Genomic DNA, 16362 nt, shown 5'->3' on the forward strand with positions numbered 1-16362 from the left:
AATGCTTCCCTAGCTTGTCAGAGGCGGAAAGCACTGCTCTGATATTGCTACGATTTCCTGTCGTCTTTAGGCGGTGCGAGGTATTGTACATGTGCGGAGTTACTACAGTGTGGAATCTATTTCCTTGTTAAAATCATCTGTGATTTTTTGTTTCTTTATTAAACTTCCCCTCAGCAGTAGATACTACAACACTGTCAGTATACGCTGCTGACAAAAGTCGTGTCACTTTCGATACCTCTTGCCATGGAATGAAAACACGATTTCGTCAGGGCGTTATCTAAGCACTGTCCGACTATTGCTCTTTTAACAAGTTTCGTATGGGATGAGTGAAAAGGTAAGCGGGGTTTACATGCCCTGTATCGTACTCCCAGCACACATGATTGTTAGTGAGTTTTGGCTTCAAATCAAGGAACCGTAAAACACCATCTTCTGGAATTTCATTTGTTAATTTGAAAGGATTGCAACATTCGCAATAAAAGTGCCACGAGCTGATTTACAGATCTCCTATTTACAAGTCAATTTACAAATTTACAAATCAGCTCCTAGCACATACATTCCCGGGAAAAGCATTGCAGCACTGAATTGTGCGAGGGAAAAAAAACTAGAAAAACAAGTCTGAGCGGGAGTTATACGGAACAATATTTCGAGTATGATATTGACCAGTATTTGAGGGGTCTGAAAATTAAATATAATCCTGAGAAGAACGACGTGGCGAATTTACATAAATGGGCAAAACCTTGAAATAGTCGAAGTTTCTGGAGTGTGATTAAGCTCGGGTTAGAACGGTTGGAAGAGCGTGAAAAATATCTATCATTACGACGACAGAAAACCTATCAGTTTCTTTTCCATACTGATTCTAACAATTTGACGACGTCTTTCTTTATGATGGGGATGTCATGTGATAGAGGCGTATCTAATATTGCACGTGTTAGGGTTATATATAGCTTAACAGTCTAGTGTGTTTTGGTGCGGATTGGAGCGTGCGCTGCAAATAACCGAAGCGTCGAAGAGCTTTTTTTTTTTTTTGCATGTTAGTTCAATTTTCGAAGGCCAAGGCATATCGTGCAAAAAAAGAGCTCCCAATTATTTATGTTGGTTAACTCTGTTTAAGGTTTGGTTGTTAAATGAGTATGTAAAATGGGATATAGAAACCCGCTTTGAAAATGGTAAAAAAACAGCTTTACTGAAGTTGATAGTCATCTACCACTGTTTGCACCATCTGCAATACCTTTCGAAACAAGTGTTAAGAGCGATGTGATCAGATGGACATTTGATGACATGGTATGTGCCCCATCATCGGCGTATAAGTGTATTATTGAGGAAATAATAGAAGGGAGATCATTTATATAAAGTAAGCACAGGAGAGGACTAAGCACTTAGCCTTGTGGTACCTTTGAGGATACACCTACTGTCGGGGATTTGCTAGAGTTAAAAAGTACATATTGTGACCGTTGGGAGAGAAAGCTAGATAAGCAGTTTAAACTATTAGAGTTATTTAATATAGTTTGAAGTTTATGCAAGCGTGTGGTGTGAACTACTGTACCAAAGGCTTTTGAAAAGTCGATAAATAAAGCGCCAATTCTAATGCACTGCTTCCGACGTTAACTATAAGAGGTAATTAGTAGAGCGACATTACCGTTAACTCGATGAACGCTGGCATGTAACCTTTAACTCTGCGTAGAAAAACGGCCTCCCTTGACGACCAGAGTACCATACATACCCTAAAGCACGTGGTTTTCGGCAGCTCTTGTAGAAAAAAAAAAAGACGCTTTTCGCGAAAACAGAAGGTTATAGCACCGCGGGGCATAGAGACGGCGCTGGGATGGATTCAACACAAAGCCCTCATTTGCATTTAGAGCAACGCGCTGTTCCTTTTCCCGAGACAAATATTCAACTGACGGCGCCGTCGGCTTTACGTCTGCGCTCTACCGGCAAAATGCGCCTGGCAACATAAGGACTCGCATACGGGGAAGGCAAGTGAAGTCGCGACGGGGCGGTTCGCCGCCTGTCGTCTGCCAGCCTCCTGCTTCGTGCACTGTGACATTTACTGTCTCGCGGGAGCCGCGAAGCCGTCTCGAGTTTCGGCGAGAGCTCATTTCTGCCCGCCATCACTTGTTTCACAAGAGCCCGCGCGCATACGGGAAAAGGGCCAGCCGGGGTTCTTGAAGAGAATCTCTCCCCGTGATCCCCAGGCAGTAAAATGTCTCCGGCGTTATGCCGGCGCAGTGGCGCGGGCCAGTTTGCGTGCCGCTCGACGAGATGGCTTCCAGCTCGTGCCTTACTTGAAAGTATTCCAGAAGGAAGGCCGCAGTTTCAGTGAAGTTCTGCAGCTGTTGGCGAGGCTCGGAAGGGGTCAACAATGCTTTGTTGCGTACCTAGCGAGGAAGCTTACGTTTACTATGGGACGGAAACCGGCACACCACCGGCAGTCAATCTACACTACGCAGTGAGGTGGCTTCGCTGGGGAACTGGCGATGACAATGCGCACCTCGAGTAGCGGGCAGCACACATGCGCATTCTGGCGTTCATGCTGCACTGCATGGAAGAGGTTCTCTAAGGCGGCATTTTGGCGCAAACAAGGTTTGTATTACGGCTGCGCTCAACGCGGGACGGAAAATGCCGACGGCGACTGCGGATGCACTCCTTCTAGAAATACGGCGTCGGGTACGATCTCTGCACTCTGTTTCTTTCTTGCGGCACTGTTCGACATGGGCAAAAATAAGTAGAATACGCGATGTGCGGCTCACTGGCACAATATATCGCGATCAAGTTCCGCACATTGTGATGGTGCCTAGGGTTTAGGCAATGGCTGCTTCAATGATTACGCATGACCCCCCACCTCCTCCCTCCCCCCAAAAAAGAAGAAAGGACCTCTAAACGAGGTTAGGATGGATAGTTGGGCGTGTTGGTTAAGCATGATTTCTGAAGTGAAGGCGCTAAAAAGACGGAGGACAAAAAAGAAACACACACACACAGGGCGCCCTGTGTGTGTGTGTTTCTTCTTTGTCCTCCGTCTTTTTAGCGCCTTCACTTCAGAAATCACTCTAAACGAGAAATCGGGCGCACTTATCTCTGAAGCTGGACAGGCTAAGCTGTAGGAGAAAGTTTTCAGTACCATACTCTTGCAACGTTCTTTTGGTCATACAGATTAATAAACCCATGTCTCCTATGAGGGCCTATCTCTGCCAAAAATTTAAGTAAAGCTTTCATGGTCCACTGCACCGTGATTCAAACGTATGGTTTGCCGAATACGTTTATTATCAGCCCTTTCAGTAACGTTGAAAGCAAATATATATATCTTATTCGATTAAAAATGCTCGCGGAAGAATTACGTCTACTCGGAGTGACGAAGCACTTCGGCTGTTCTGAAGCGCAGAGGCCGAGGACCATGTTTAAAGCTGGGGCGCTATAACGCAAAACTATTCCAAACTTTTCTATTCCAATTCTGCTATCAGCCCTCCACGATTGGTCAAAAGCTTTTTTCGACCCCCCCCCCCCCCCCACTTCACCTGTCTGTCACGCGACGTCACGAAAACCGCGATACCTCCCCATCTGATATGATGTCTACACACTGATTATGTATGATTTGACAGAAAAAAGAAAAACAGTTATTTCTTATTCGACCCCTTTTCGCCATTAGCCCTCGGCTGTTGGTAAAAAGGTTTCGGGCTGCACCCACTTCAACTGCCTGTCACGCGACGTCACAAAACCGCAAGAACTCACCGCGTCAAAGTGACGTGTAAGCGATAAAGATGCATTAATATGCCGAACAAAACTGAATTTTCTTCGGAATAGCCGTAGGCTGCCCCGTTCCGAAAGGAATAGAAGGTGGCTGCCGCCGATCGCTCATACGCTGGCTACTCGCACCTGCCGGAGAGCATGAATGTATTTGCGTAGAATAAAACTTCTTGCGTGGCCGTGTAACGTTTTCGAGCACATTCGGCACATTTACCCCCTCATTCTGCCAACTCTTCTTTGCTGAGGGTTCGCTTTAGCGTCATTCTTGAGCTTCCGTTGCATGCCGCCGCTATTTTCGACCAGACACCGCAAGCTAAGTAAGGGAAAGCCGACCAATCATAGACGCCGGCACCACCCTCTTCATCTGGTTATCGACTTTCAGTGCAGTGGCTCGGCCCAATCGAATCCCTCTTCACTTGAGCGTTCTCCTCGCCTCTTGTCAGCCAATTAGATACGACAAACCGCTCAGTGTAGGCAATGTTATTCGTTTTTCAAGCAAGCAAAAGTGACCTCCTATGAACGAGGAGAGCGTTTGATTGGTCTGTTCAGACAACCCTGCGGGTGACCGCCCGGTGCTTGCGTTGGCGGTTACGCAAATTTGACGTCAGGAGATTGGAATAGAAACATATTGGAATAGTTTTACGCTATAGGGCCCCTGTATACTGTTTACATCACGTATTGTTGCCTAAAGCTACAGCCAGATAATGAAGGTGATCGGAACGATTGCTTCCTAGCTCAGCGTTAGCATAGTGCGGGGCTCCACTCTTCGGCGTTCTTTTACATCTTCCTTACTCGAGTGGTGAAGTTATTGTTCATTTCTGGTCACGTGCCTCCTGACGATCACTGTTGCGGAGGCGGAGTGCGTAACCAAAGGACGCATGCATCCAAAATAAAAAGGAAACAAAACTTTGGCAAATTTAGGAACATGAAATGTAATCTTCGGTAAAGCTACGTTTTTGCAACTTCTGGGAGCACATTTAAGCAGTTGCGACTTAGGTTTCTCGATGTCCTGTTTCTTTCGTTTTTATTTGTTAGGAAAAGAAACAAACTTGTCCAATACACATTTCGAAATAAAAGCGAGCCATCGCGTTAGCGGGGTGATTATTTAAACGATATTTAAGTGAATGAAATGCGTATAGTTTTGCTTATTTTCATCATATGCGCGATTCAATCTCATGCACTTTTATGCTCCTGCACTGCATAGATCTGAACCTTTTTCCTCCTGAAACCAATACCTTTGTGTCCTGCACCGTTCAGAATAATATTGATGGAGATAACGCGTTGCAAGTTTAAGGCTTCTAAACAGCAGGCGGCCTCCATATTTCAAATTCAAGAGTGGGTGCAGTGCTCTAAAAGAACAGGGGGAATGGAACTATACTGTGAGCTGCGAACATCTCTCTGACATGGTCCCGGCCAAGAAGCCAGGCCAGGAAGCACGTAAAACCCCACAATTAAATTTTTTTTTGTCAGGAAGCCGGAGGAATTATCGGAAATTGTCGCCGCTTTATTGGCAATAACATATAGCGCATCGTTAAGTAAATTGGGAGAATGGCTGACGTCAATGTTTCACTGACCCGCCGTGGTTGCTCAGTGACTATGGTGTTGGGCTGCTGAGCACGAGGTCGCGGGATCGAATCCTGGCCACGGCGGCCGCCTTTCGGTGGGGGCGAAATGCGAAAACACCCGTGTACTTAGATTTAGGTGCACGTTAAAGAACCCCAGATGGTCGAAATTTCCGGAGTCCTCCACTACGGCGTGCCTCATAATCAGAAAGTGTTTTTGGCACGTAAAACCACCACAATTTAATTTTGAACTGTTTCACTGTGTGCACCACAGAAACTGTTATAGCCGCACTATATGTGCAGTGACTTCTCAGAACAAACTGTATCAGTGTCGCAAGATTGAAGACTTGAACCAACTTGATTGGAAGCCATCTGGTATGTTGAACCGTAATGTTCTTTTTGTACGATGCTGTGCAATATTCTGACGTGCCCTTGCCCATGTGTTCTTATGCGGCCGGTAAATTTATGGACACCTTGGCGCTGATCATTGCGGTGATGTTGCCTGATTATAATTGACTTCCATGAGGTGCCACTTGCGCTTTGACAAGCCGCGTAGTTAGGGACCCCTGGCCCTGACGTCACCAAACTATCATTTATTACCGGTCTCCAAAATTGAAGCGTAGACACCTTTGCACATTCCGCCTCTGTCGGAATGCGGCCGCTTGAACGTGCAAAGCAAATTCTTGACGTGCTGTGACGCATCATGATGCTTTATCATCCGAGGAGAAGTGAAGCGGAAGTAATGAACGCTGACACTACGTCAAAGTGTGATAGGCAGGGAAACTTGCACGTGCGGGTGTTACGTAGTGTCGTTTCCTGTTGTAATTTTGGGAAAGCCGGTAGCCATGGCTTCGTTTTGCATTTCTCCGTCAGGCCGACTTTATTGCTCCCAATGCCCTCAACAAGGATCCTATGCCTAGGAAGCGCGCGTTTCGTCGTTGGTTGACACTCGAAGACATCGTCGACCAGCACCTTATAGGCGGTACTGGCTGCCAAGGTAGCTATGCCTATGTGCGGTATTAGAACCGCACGTGCACCCGTGTGCATTGTGATCACATACCATAGCGATGAAGATGCGGGTGTTGTTCGCCCTTGAATTGAGACCATATGAGCAATTTATTATTCAGCTTTGCTTTTTTTTTCCTTTCCAGAATTAGCATCTAAACAAAGACATTTATTCGCCTTGTAATACGGTGGTGGTGGAGGGGGTGATGTTGCTGCAGGTAGCGTTAGCCTGGCAGACCTGGCCGGCAATTGGTCCGCTTGAGCGTCTCTTTCTGCGTCAAATATGTCACCTTGTGTCCATCAGTACTGTGTCTCGCAGAAATGTGAGACGAATGTGTGACAATTTTACTGTCATTCTTTTGACAGCGGTGGGATGAACGAGCGAGCGCAGTTGCGCTTGTTGGCGCTGTAGTGGATGCCCTAGAGCGGATGCTGTCGAATGGGGTTGTGCAGTAATTTGCCGTATAAATGCAGCCTCAACTACAGATGCGTGATGCGCGATCATGCTATCAGTTGACCGCGCTTCTTTCATTTATTATCTTTGAATCTGAGCTTTGCTTGATCCTTGCTCTCATACGACGCCATAAGTTAAATGCACTGCCACTTCGGTTGCAACCTTAACGTAAGACGTCTTTGGCTTAGAAATTGCACACGACCAACGCAATTTAATGAATTCAATAAGTAAAGAGCAAGGCGCTATAGACTAGGAGAGAAAAAGAATAAAAACGACAGGACCGACGCCTATGTTTATTTCCATATCAAGCATGCGTTATGTAGGAAAGGTTTCTTGCTCCGTGTATGTAGGTCAACCAAGCCAATCACACACGAAACATTAGAAGTAAAATACAGCAATCCATCGACCACTCAGGTATATCTGGCACAATAGATCAAATCAGCAAACAAGAACCACACGTGGAAGAGCAGTCATTACCAAGCCAACGGGGAGAAAAAAACGAGACATAGCAAGTACCATCTACGCTTCACTAGCAAACTATCCAACGCATCACACCATTCAAACGCCTAAGGACCAGCCAGTGATAAAACCTGCACGACTACGGGAATAATGACCATGTAATACCACGTAAAAACATGAAGAAAGGGCGTCTAAGAACAGCGTATGCGTCAAATCTAAAATCTCTAATAGTCACACACCGATAAAATTGATAAAACGAGTGACCGCGAGAAAAATGAACAATGTGACAAACAATTAAATGGTCAGAACAGTTGAACGACAAACTGTCTACAGAACAGCCTACGCGTCAAAACGAAAAAAGGCGAGAAAAACCTGTAAGAGCCACTAGAAAATCGTCAACAAAAATATACACTAAATAAATAAAAGGAAGATGGCGGATAAACCTAAATGAAATCACTTTACCATGAGGCCTAGATGAAGCCTTCTAAAGAAGTAGTCTCATTGTCATTAAGCACAATGGACGGCCTGCTGACGCATTTGTTTCCCTCTTGATAAAATAGGCTTCCACAATCTCCCGGTCCAACCTGTCTTTTCCAAACTTCAAAAATTTAGTTTTTTCGAACTGAGGGCGGCAATTAGTGGAGTCTCTGCAATGCTCTGCAAGGAAGCTCCCTTCATTGTTGCACAGATTACGACAATGTTCAATTGCACGCTCATTGAAACATCGACCTGTTTTTCCGATATAGGTGCGACCACAGGTTAGAGGGATTTGGTACACAACACGTGTCCTGCATCCAGTGAACGTCTTCTGATGCTGAATTGAACAAGCCGGGCGTTTCTCCCGGTTCAAGGCACAAAGCTTATACAACTTTCAAGGCGCTGAGAAGACAATCTGAACATTATGCATGCTAGCCACTTTCTTAATGTTGTGTGACACCTTATGAAGGTACGGAATTACCGCAACCTACTTCTGTGAAACTGGCTCCCTGACAAGAGGCGGGTGCTTGAGGTTTTGGAGCATCGCTTCGCAGACAACTGAAATCAGACATGGCGGGAAGTCTGCCTGTTGGAGTCGTTGCACTTGAGCGCTAAAGCTACTTGACACCAAATGGAAACAAGTCTTAGTTAAAGCAGTTTGCATAGAATTTGTAGCAATTGCGCGCTTTACAATCTGGGAATGGGCGCTCTCAAACAGTAGCAGGCCTTTGAAAGAACGCGGATTGTACATTCAACAGATGCCTTCCTTTGGGAACACTAGCCTGATATCCCAAAACTGTAGTTGACCATTGTTCGGAACTTCCTTGGTAAACCTGAGACTCTGACTGTGGTTCGAGAAGACAGTCATGGTTCTCTCAACGGTAGAATCTAATTCCTGCTCAGCGACATCCTTCGAAATGACCAAGAAATCATCAACATATCTGTCAGTGGACACTACATGAGGATCACGACGATTATTACTGATGAACGAACCAGCCCAAGCAAGAGTTTTACTTAATGAATTCCGCCCCTGATGAATTATGAAGCCGGACTAGATTAACTTATATTTCCTGTTGAGCTCAGTGACTTTTGCTGCGTATCACGCCGACATCCAAAAAAGTTGTGCGGCCCTTGTCCACCTACATTTTACTCGCATTTAAAAGCTGCATTTATTAACCTCACCAGCTAGCACGCATTCGGAGGGAGCTGGTATGAAATACAAAACAAGGACGTGAACCGTTCACACGTTTTTGCAGCTATAGGTTTCCCGCAAGAAAAGGTTCGTTGTACCTCTTATCTCTGTCAGCGATGTCGCTGTTATTCTTATAAAAACTTTATTGTTGTTTTCCTTCCAGTTGTGTGCACTCTGGCGAGCAAGCAATTTGCCGATATGACGGCACCGGGAAACCATCGCTCAGCTGCGGTCTCTCAGATCGATCACATAGCTCTCAACCAAGAGTAACGTTCTGTACGGTCCCGATGCCCACTGATCCGAGCGAATTGCGGTATATATCTTCCACGCCCGAGTGCAGTGGTGCGATATCTTGTCGTACGGTATCCTCGTGCTAAAACGGATGGTCTGTCTCGACTAAAGCCGGGCGTCGAATCGCTATAGAGGCCTTTATCATGTCCACATCACCAAATTCTTGGGCACTTCTGTCCCTTCGTGAAATAATTCATGTCGGATATCTGAAACGGAAACGCGTTTCACGAGTGATGAATATGCCATTCGATTCCCGTGAGCATAGATCTAATAAGAAATAATGTGGGGGAATGGATAAGCTTGCAGTGCGAAAGAGGAACCTGAGTATCTTAAGAGCCCAAGCGCAAACCTAAGAACAAAAAAAAAATTTCACTCGCCATCCCGGCTCTGCGAAAGCGGATGCCCAGCGCAGCTGCTGAGAACCACCACAACTGCTGACGGTGATATGCAATGCTCCATTGCTTTAGAGCAATGGTAGCAATGGTAACTTAGAGTAATTTCATTATTGAGAGTAATGGTAATCTTGACAGCACGCCGCCGGTCATTGCGGTGCTGCAACAACATTGAAATCGGTTTCTAGGCTGGTTCATTCATATACGAAATGCTAGGGACGTCCTTCTTCACGTCGCAAGCTGCCGTCGCCGAGGCAGCTTGCGCAACAGTAATCTTTACCGGAAAACGTATGCGGGGAGCGCTACGTGCTTCGCGTTGTTAGCAGGAGCGCCTCATCGCCAATAATGGCATCCGCATGCTTCTTTTGTGCTTGTTCTTTATTGAAACGTATGGTGTTCTGTATTTTGTATGCGTGATTTCAAAGAATGTATGCACTATTCGCTCCTCTGTGCTAAGTGCTTGAAGTCTCTGCCTTACGGAGGTACGAGTCACGGCTCCTGGCCCTGCACTGGTACAGGGATAGCCCGCGTTTTTGCTAGCGGACGTAGACACGAATAATGCCGACCAACTAGAGGCTAATAGCTTCACCATAAAAGAAAATTCTGCCGTTTCTCGTGTGTCTGTCTCTAAAGTTACAAAATTATGAAGCATTTGATGCAAAGTACAGCATGCACACGCTTCTAATGAAAACCTGAAATATCACACCACCGCCTTTGGACGAGTAAACCTGCACAGTCTTTGTCTTGGGGTTCTAGTACTATCAGTAGAAATAAACCTGCATAAAATATAAAAAAGTGCTTAGAAAAGTGCTAACTAGCTAAAGAGAGTGACAGTACATGAGACATGATAAACAGAATGAACGGACAAAGTGATACGGCTGTAGACAGCGCTTCGTCGTTCTTTTATTTTGAGCTATCTCACGTCCTGTTCACTCACTAAGCTACAAAAAACCTCATGATAGTGAGCAGCGCAGGCAGTAGTAGTGGATATTTGTATATTACTAGATACTTGGCTTACCATCAGGTTATCAAGCCGAAAGTCATGTACCATGGTTGACATTTCAGCTTATGTCATAGGTCTCACTCAGCTCTGTTTCTGTTGGAAGCCTGTACTGTGACTTCGAAGGAAACTAATAGTTCGGGACGTATACAAGGGCGTCCATTGAACAATTATCTTACTTCCTCGAGCACTTGGGTTCCCCGAATCCCTGTCATCTACGATTTCTTATTGCGAGAGCATTTCAGTCAAACCTAAGGCTTAAGCCTGTTATGTTAATTCTTTCGAGAATCGGTGCAGCTACATCTTATGAACTGTACAAGATTAACGCAGTCATGGCTTTATAAAAAAGGAAAAAAAAAGATTGCGCAGAAACTATATCGGACATGATTTTCGAAACAAGAGAAGATTCTCGTTGTTCAACTATCATGGCTGCCTCTCGCCGATGTCGAGCTTCTAGTTCTTCAAGCTGAATTAGTTTCAGGTGCCGTGTCAACCTTCACTGATGTATATATAGTTTGCCATCTCGGTAGTGTCCCACAACGCGCAAAACCCGAGTACTAGGGTAAACCCCACGCCACTGAGGCGCGTCCTTCTTGCCATGACCTAGAGCGTACATGCATTGACACTGCGGGGATTACCTTTTTAACTGACGCAAGGAACCGCTGAGCAGAAGCCTTCTTCATTTCCCCATGCCAGCGCTTCGATTACCTCCTCTCTACAAGACTCCTCTTCCCCTAGACGCCTGCTTCGCGCAGTTAATCCTCCTCTATACAGTTCACCCACGCATCAACAACATCCCGTCCGACTTGGCAAAGTAAGCTTACCTTTTAAAATGCCTCGCAAAGGAGCGGTAGGCAGTGAAATGAGCATTCAGGCTTCATTCAGTACATGCTATACCGGTAGCAAGGACGGAGAGTTGACAGGTTAACCCTGACGTTCCGATTTTTCCACTTTAACTTATTCAGTCGTTTGCGCTGAAGGCAGATCTGTATAGCGCTGTGACAGTCAAGCACAGCGTCCACGGGAATTAACTCCAAGCTATGAGCATCGATCGGAAAGTTTCTCGAAATTCGCTTAACTTCTTTTTATATCATTTTTTTCCAAGCACGTAGAGCGCCAACGAACGATCAGAAGTCGAGAAACGCGACTTTGTGAGGCGACAGTTGTCAGAAGAACGGGTAGAGCGTGCAGCGGACAAATATTTTTTCGGGTATTTGCCGAGAAGTTGCTCCCTGTACGAACACTTCGAGCTCTTTTCTTCCCCTTCGCATATGGCGAGCAGTTGTTGTGTATCGCGAACATTGCTTATTAAAGATGTAATGCTCACGCATGCAAGAGAGGAATAGCTAGAGTGCAGAATCTTAATCTGACGTGCTCGGTGCCCTCCCTTTCCCCGGCCCACTCCGTGTCTTCAAGCCGCTATTGAGCAGAGCTCGTTCCTTCCTGAGCTTTTTTTTTTTTTTTTTTGTGAACTCGCTGCCGCAGGCTATGTAATCCGTAAATGCGAGGGTCGTAAGACGGAAATTGCGGAGAAGCCCGGTCGCCCCTTGGGGATTACGGCAAGGCGGATATTGTCTCCCAGAAGGGAAGCCTAGCCGAGCAGGGACATCGAGATCGAGAGGCTGCAGGGAACGCGCTCCTTGCAAAGGAATGGGCGCCAGCAGACTGTCTCGGATGCTTTCCGCTGGCGTGAAAAATGAGTGCCGATATCTGTCCGGATAGACCCGCTGAGCCTGCTGGGCTTTAGAAGGAGATTTGACTATCAAGTAAATGGAAGCAAGGATGCCTACTTTTCCGACCGGAACTGTCGTGCTTGTTCTTCCCGCGCGAATGCAGTGCAATATGCGCCAAGAACAGTTCTCGTTCTTTTGTTGTGTGTATAATCATGCTCTTGACGGGCTTCTTTTTGATGCTAGTGTGCTTTTTTGTGTACCTCACCATGGTGGTGCGGTGACTGTGAAGTTGTACTACTGAGCCCAAAGTCACGGGTTCCGTTGCTGGCTAGGTCAGCAGCAATTCATTAGAGAGCTTTAGCTTGTCCGGCGTTTCGGCAAACGCAAGCGGAGAGGGTGTTTTACCGGATGGGCGGCCGCCCTAAACTTGAGCGGCTTGACAGGTGGTCACACCTTGTGGGCCAGAGCTGAACCACACAAACACAGAGCTAACATTGATTCAACCAAGTATATTCTACTTCGCTGCTGATTTAAATTTTGGGCAGCCGCGAATCACGAGACAATTACGTCTCTGCGAAAATTTAGACCAGGAGTCCTGCGCAGGACCCAAGTTGCAGCAGATGGCTGTCTGACGGTTCTAAGTTTCGCGAGCCAAGCTTCACGCAGCTCCTTGGGCTGCGGCTACATGTAAATAAGGCTGCACCGGGCTCCGTTGCGTACATCCGGCACTGCGGCACCGAGCAGTAGCCTACCATACTACGCGCCTCCGAAGGCAGCCACTACCTATTATAGTACTTTCAAATGTTGTCAAGCAAGGTGGTAAAGCCTCACCACTTAATCAGAAACGCAGCGCAGCTGGGACTTTAAACTTTCGTTTTCAGCTCGCTTTGACGCTTCCGAAGCAGCCGACGTGGCCGCTGTGTCCACGCGATCCCTCATGCCACGTCGCGCCGACGGTGGCGCCAGCTTTTCCAGTGGTGGAGCTGGAAGAAACTTTAAAGTAACCCAGGTAGTTGACATTAATTCGGAGCCTTCCACAAGAATCTCTATCTTAACGACAGTGTTTAGCTTGGACGCTTCATTTACCCCAAATAACTCCGTTTTGGTTAAGTATTGACTAGAATAGGACTGCCCTCTTTCCAGCTTCAAATGACAAAGGCTTACGAACAATAAATGTTTTCACATTGCCAGTCACAGTGCTATCTCCCCAGGACGTCACGGATAAATGTTGGCAACCTAAGAAAAAAGAAAATGTCCTGTGTGCGCTTTCCAACTCAAACACAATTTCCATAGAGGCGCCAGCAAATGATGTTCGCTCATTTCTCTGATGTCAAGCGGTTTTGAGTGGTTGAAATGCATTTTTTTTCAATGTATCGGTATGTGTTTGTGCCACTGATTTTAAAGGGAACCTAACGTTTGGGCCATGTTTATGGGGGATGCTTAAATCTGTGCTCAGCCAACGGTAATACTTTAGCTTGAAACAACGAGCTTATGTTTTCTAAGTGGGCCAGCATTTACAATGGCAGAACAAAGTGAATATAGCTGGCTTGGCTCACTTTCAGATGTGCGGGGCTAGTGCACTTCTTTCTTTGTGGGCGAACTTTGTAGTGTATTTGTACTTTGCCACCGACTATAAGAGTCTTATTAGGATTCTTTGTCGCTTACTTAATTATCAGCATCTATTCTGTAACTTTACCAGAAAGCATTCTGCACCAGAGAGCATAAATTACAAATAGGGCGGCAAAAATATATTGTCTTGAGTTTGTGAATTTCCTGATTCTATTTCTCCTATTTGGCTTGCATGCCTTTGGCACCGTTTGGAAGCCACTAACCCAACAACACATTTTGCGTATGGGGTTACTGGTACGCTCAGCGGAGCCGTAGGCGGCCGAGTAATATCAAAATTTCCAGCGGAAACAAGTTGGAAAAGCGGTCTTGGCTGCTGCCCGAACAGCGTTGAGAGCAAAAATGCAGTATTGGTATAGTTACAACAAACACATTACAACTTGTCCTAATTTTCCGGAAACACTTGCGCTAACTCCTCAAGTGTAAGAATACGGACAAATCATGTCGTTGATACAGCGAAAATCGCCAAGGGCCAAAGTCACAGTTTTTCGTTTGTAAGTGCTTGTGTAATTAGGTTAACTGATTAGCTAATATCTCGAGCATTAGGAAGGGCCGGCATTAGCTGTTACGAATAGTTCTCGCGTAATTAGTTCTTTCTTTTATTTTTTATGTACGCATCCACATAACCAAAAAAGGCACATCTAGTCAATCGTTCTTGAATGTATGTGCAAAAGGGGGTAAGTTACCGTGAACCGTTGCAACTGCACCAGTTTGTACGCATACAGCTGGACACCTTACCGACAATATAGTAATTCCTCCTGGAAACACAAGGGGTGATATTAGAAAAGGTTTTCGTTCGTATGTTCTGTTTTCCATTGCCCAGTTCTCTTCGATAATGATTTGCCCAACACACTGACTACGTGCTCCATCTTGTCGTGCTCACTGTGGTCTCACTCTTTTCATTGTGTCTAAATACAACACTATATCCTCGAATGAAACATTTTTCTTCCTCTATTTTGACTGTATCTTTTTTTCCCTGTAAGCAGAAATGACTTCTTTCTGTGTTTAGCTATTGTCAAACCTGATTAATTCATACACATACTTTCTGAAGCTTTCTTAGGAGTAGCTATCAGAGAATAAGAATAAAAGCAATCAGGGCCGGCCGAGCGACACTTAGAATGTTCCCTGAAAGTCCCATTCCCACCAAACTCCCCGTCAGCTTTGGTTCACCACATTCGTTGCGTCTCATTTTCTTATTGGAGACGTTCTTACCGCACAATAAGAATACAGTTAGACGGAGGTTATGGAATCGTTTTAGATATGTGCACGACATTTGCTGCCACCTCAACAAGAATTAGCTGTTCTTACATTTTGAGCTAATAAAAAAGAAGCACTTGGCACACCTCATGTTGATTGCAAGAAATGTGCGCTTATGCTTTTAGCTGAAACAGTAATACCAAAATTCTTTCAATACTAGGGAATTGTGATACTATCAAATGTCACATTGCATCGTGAATTTCTCTCACCCCAGCGAAGTCTCTCAGTGAAGGATTACTCGCCGCGGTTGCTTAGTGGCTAAGGTGTTGGGCTGCTAAGCACGAAGTCGTGGTATCGAATTCCGGCTACGGCGGCCGCTTTTCGAGGGGGGCGAAATGCGAAAACACCCGTGTACTTAGATTTAGGTACACGTTGAAGAACTCCAGGTGGTCCAAATTTCCGGAGTTCCACACTACGGTGTGCCTCATAATCTGTTCGCGGTTTTGGCATGTAAAACCTCATAATTTAATTGTTTTTTCAGATAAGAATTCATTGTTATTGTGTAGCCGTCATTATCTCATTACCCCTGAAGTCATGATCACGTTCTCCTTGGTGCCTGTTTGCAGCTGCGTCGTATTCGTGAACAGTTGAGAACTGTTCGGCAACTGTGACCGAATATAAGCTTCGTTTATTCTTTGCACGACTATTATCTACGTAAATGATCATGACAGCTCTGGTGTATGCCATTTGGAGCATATCTTTTTTTCCCATCTGCCTGCACCGGGCCGACATTGAGTTATTGGGACAAAGGATATCTCTCAAATATTTGCTAGAAATAGGTGATTGCTGAGAAAGCTGCACAGAATTGGTGTGTACATGAGAATTTGCGCCATTATCACCATCAGTTATGACGCGCAAAAGCGCCTGCGCCAACAACGGTGTTATTCGCGCAACATTTTGCTTTTCATTTAGTCGCGATCTACTACAGCTGCTCTGTCTCAGAATTTCCCCTTTTTCATTTCCAAGCGAGTAGCAAAAAGCCTGAAGCAAGATTTGCGGCGTAGCTACCTGCCTAGAAGTCCAAACAAGTAACAATGACATCGGATGCTATGGGAAAGCAGTCCGGTTTTATAGCGAAGACCACGAAGGCTATCCACTTTCTCCTAGGCCTTTCCCCACCTGAGAGAGAACAGGAGCGTCCCATTCCTTGAGTATGATTACACTGATGGACTCGGAACGTTGTCTTCAACGTGGGCCGCCCTCTACGATTCCCAAGAGGTGCAGCTCTTTGAAGTG

Source organism: Dermacentor andersoni, chromosome 4 (assembly GCF_023375885.2).
Source record: "Dermacentor andersoni chromosome 4, qqDerAnde1_hic_scaffold, whole genome shotgun sequence".
Lineage (NCBI taxonomy): Eukaryota > Metazoa > Arthropoda > Arachnida > Ixodida > Ixodidae > Dermacentor > Dermacentor andersoni.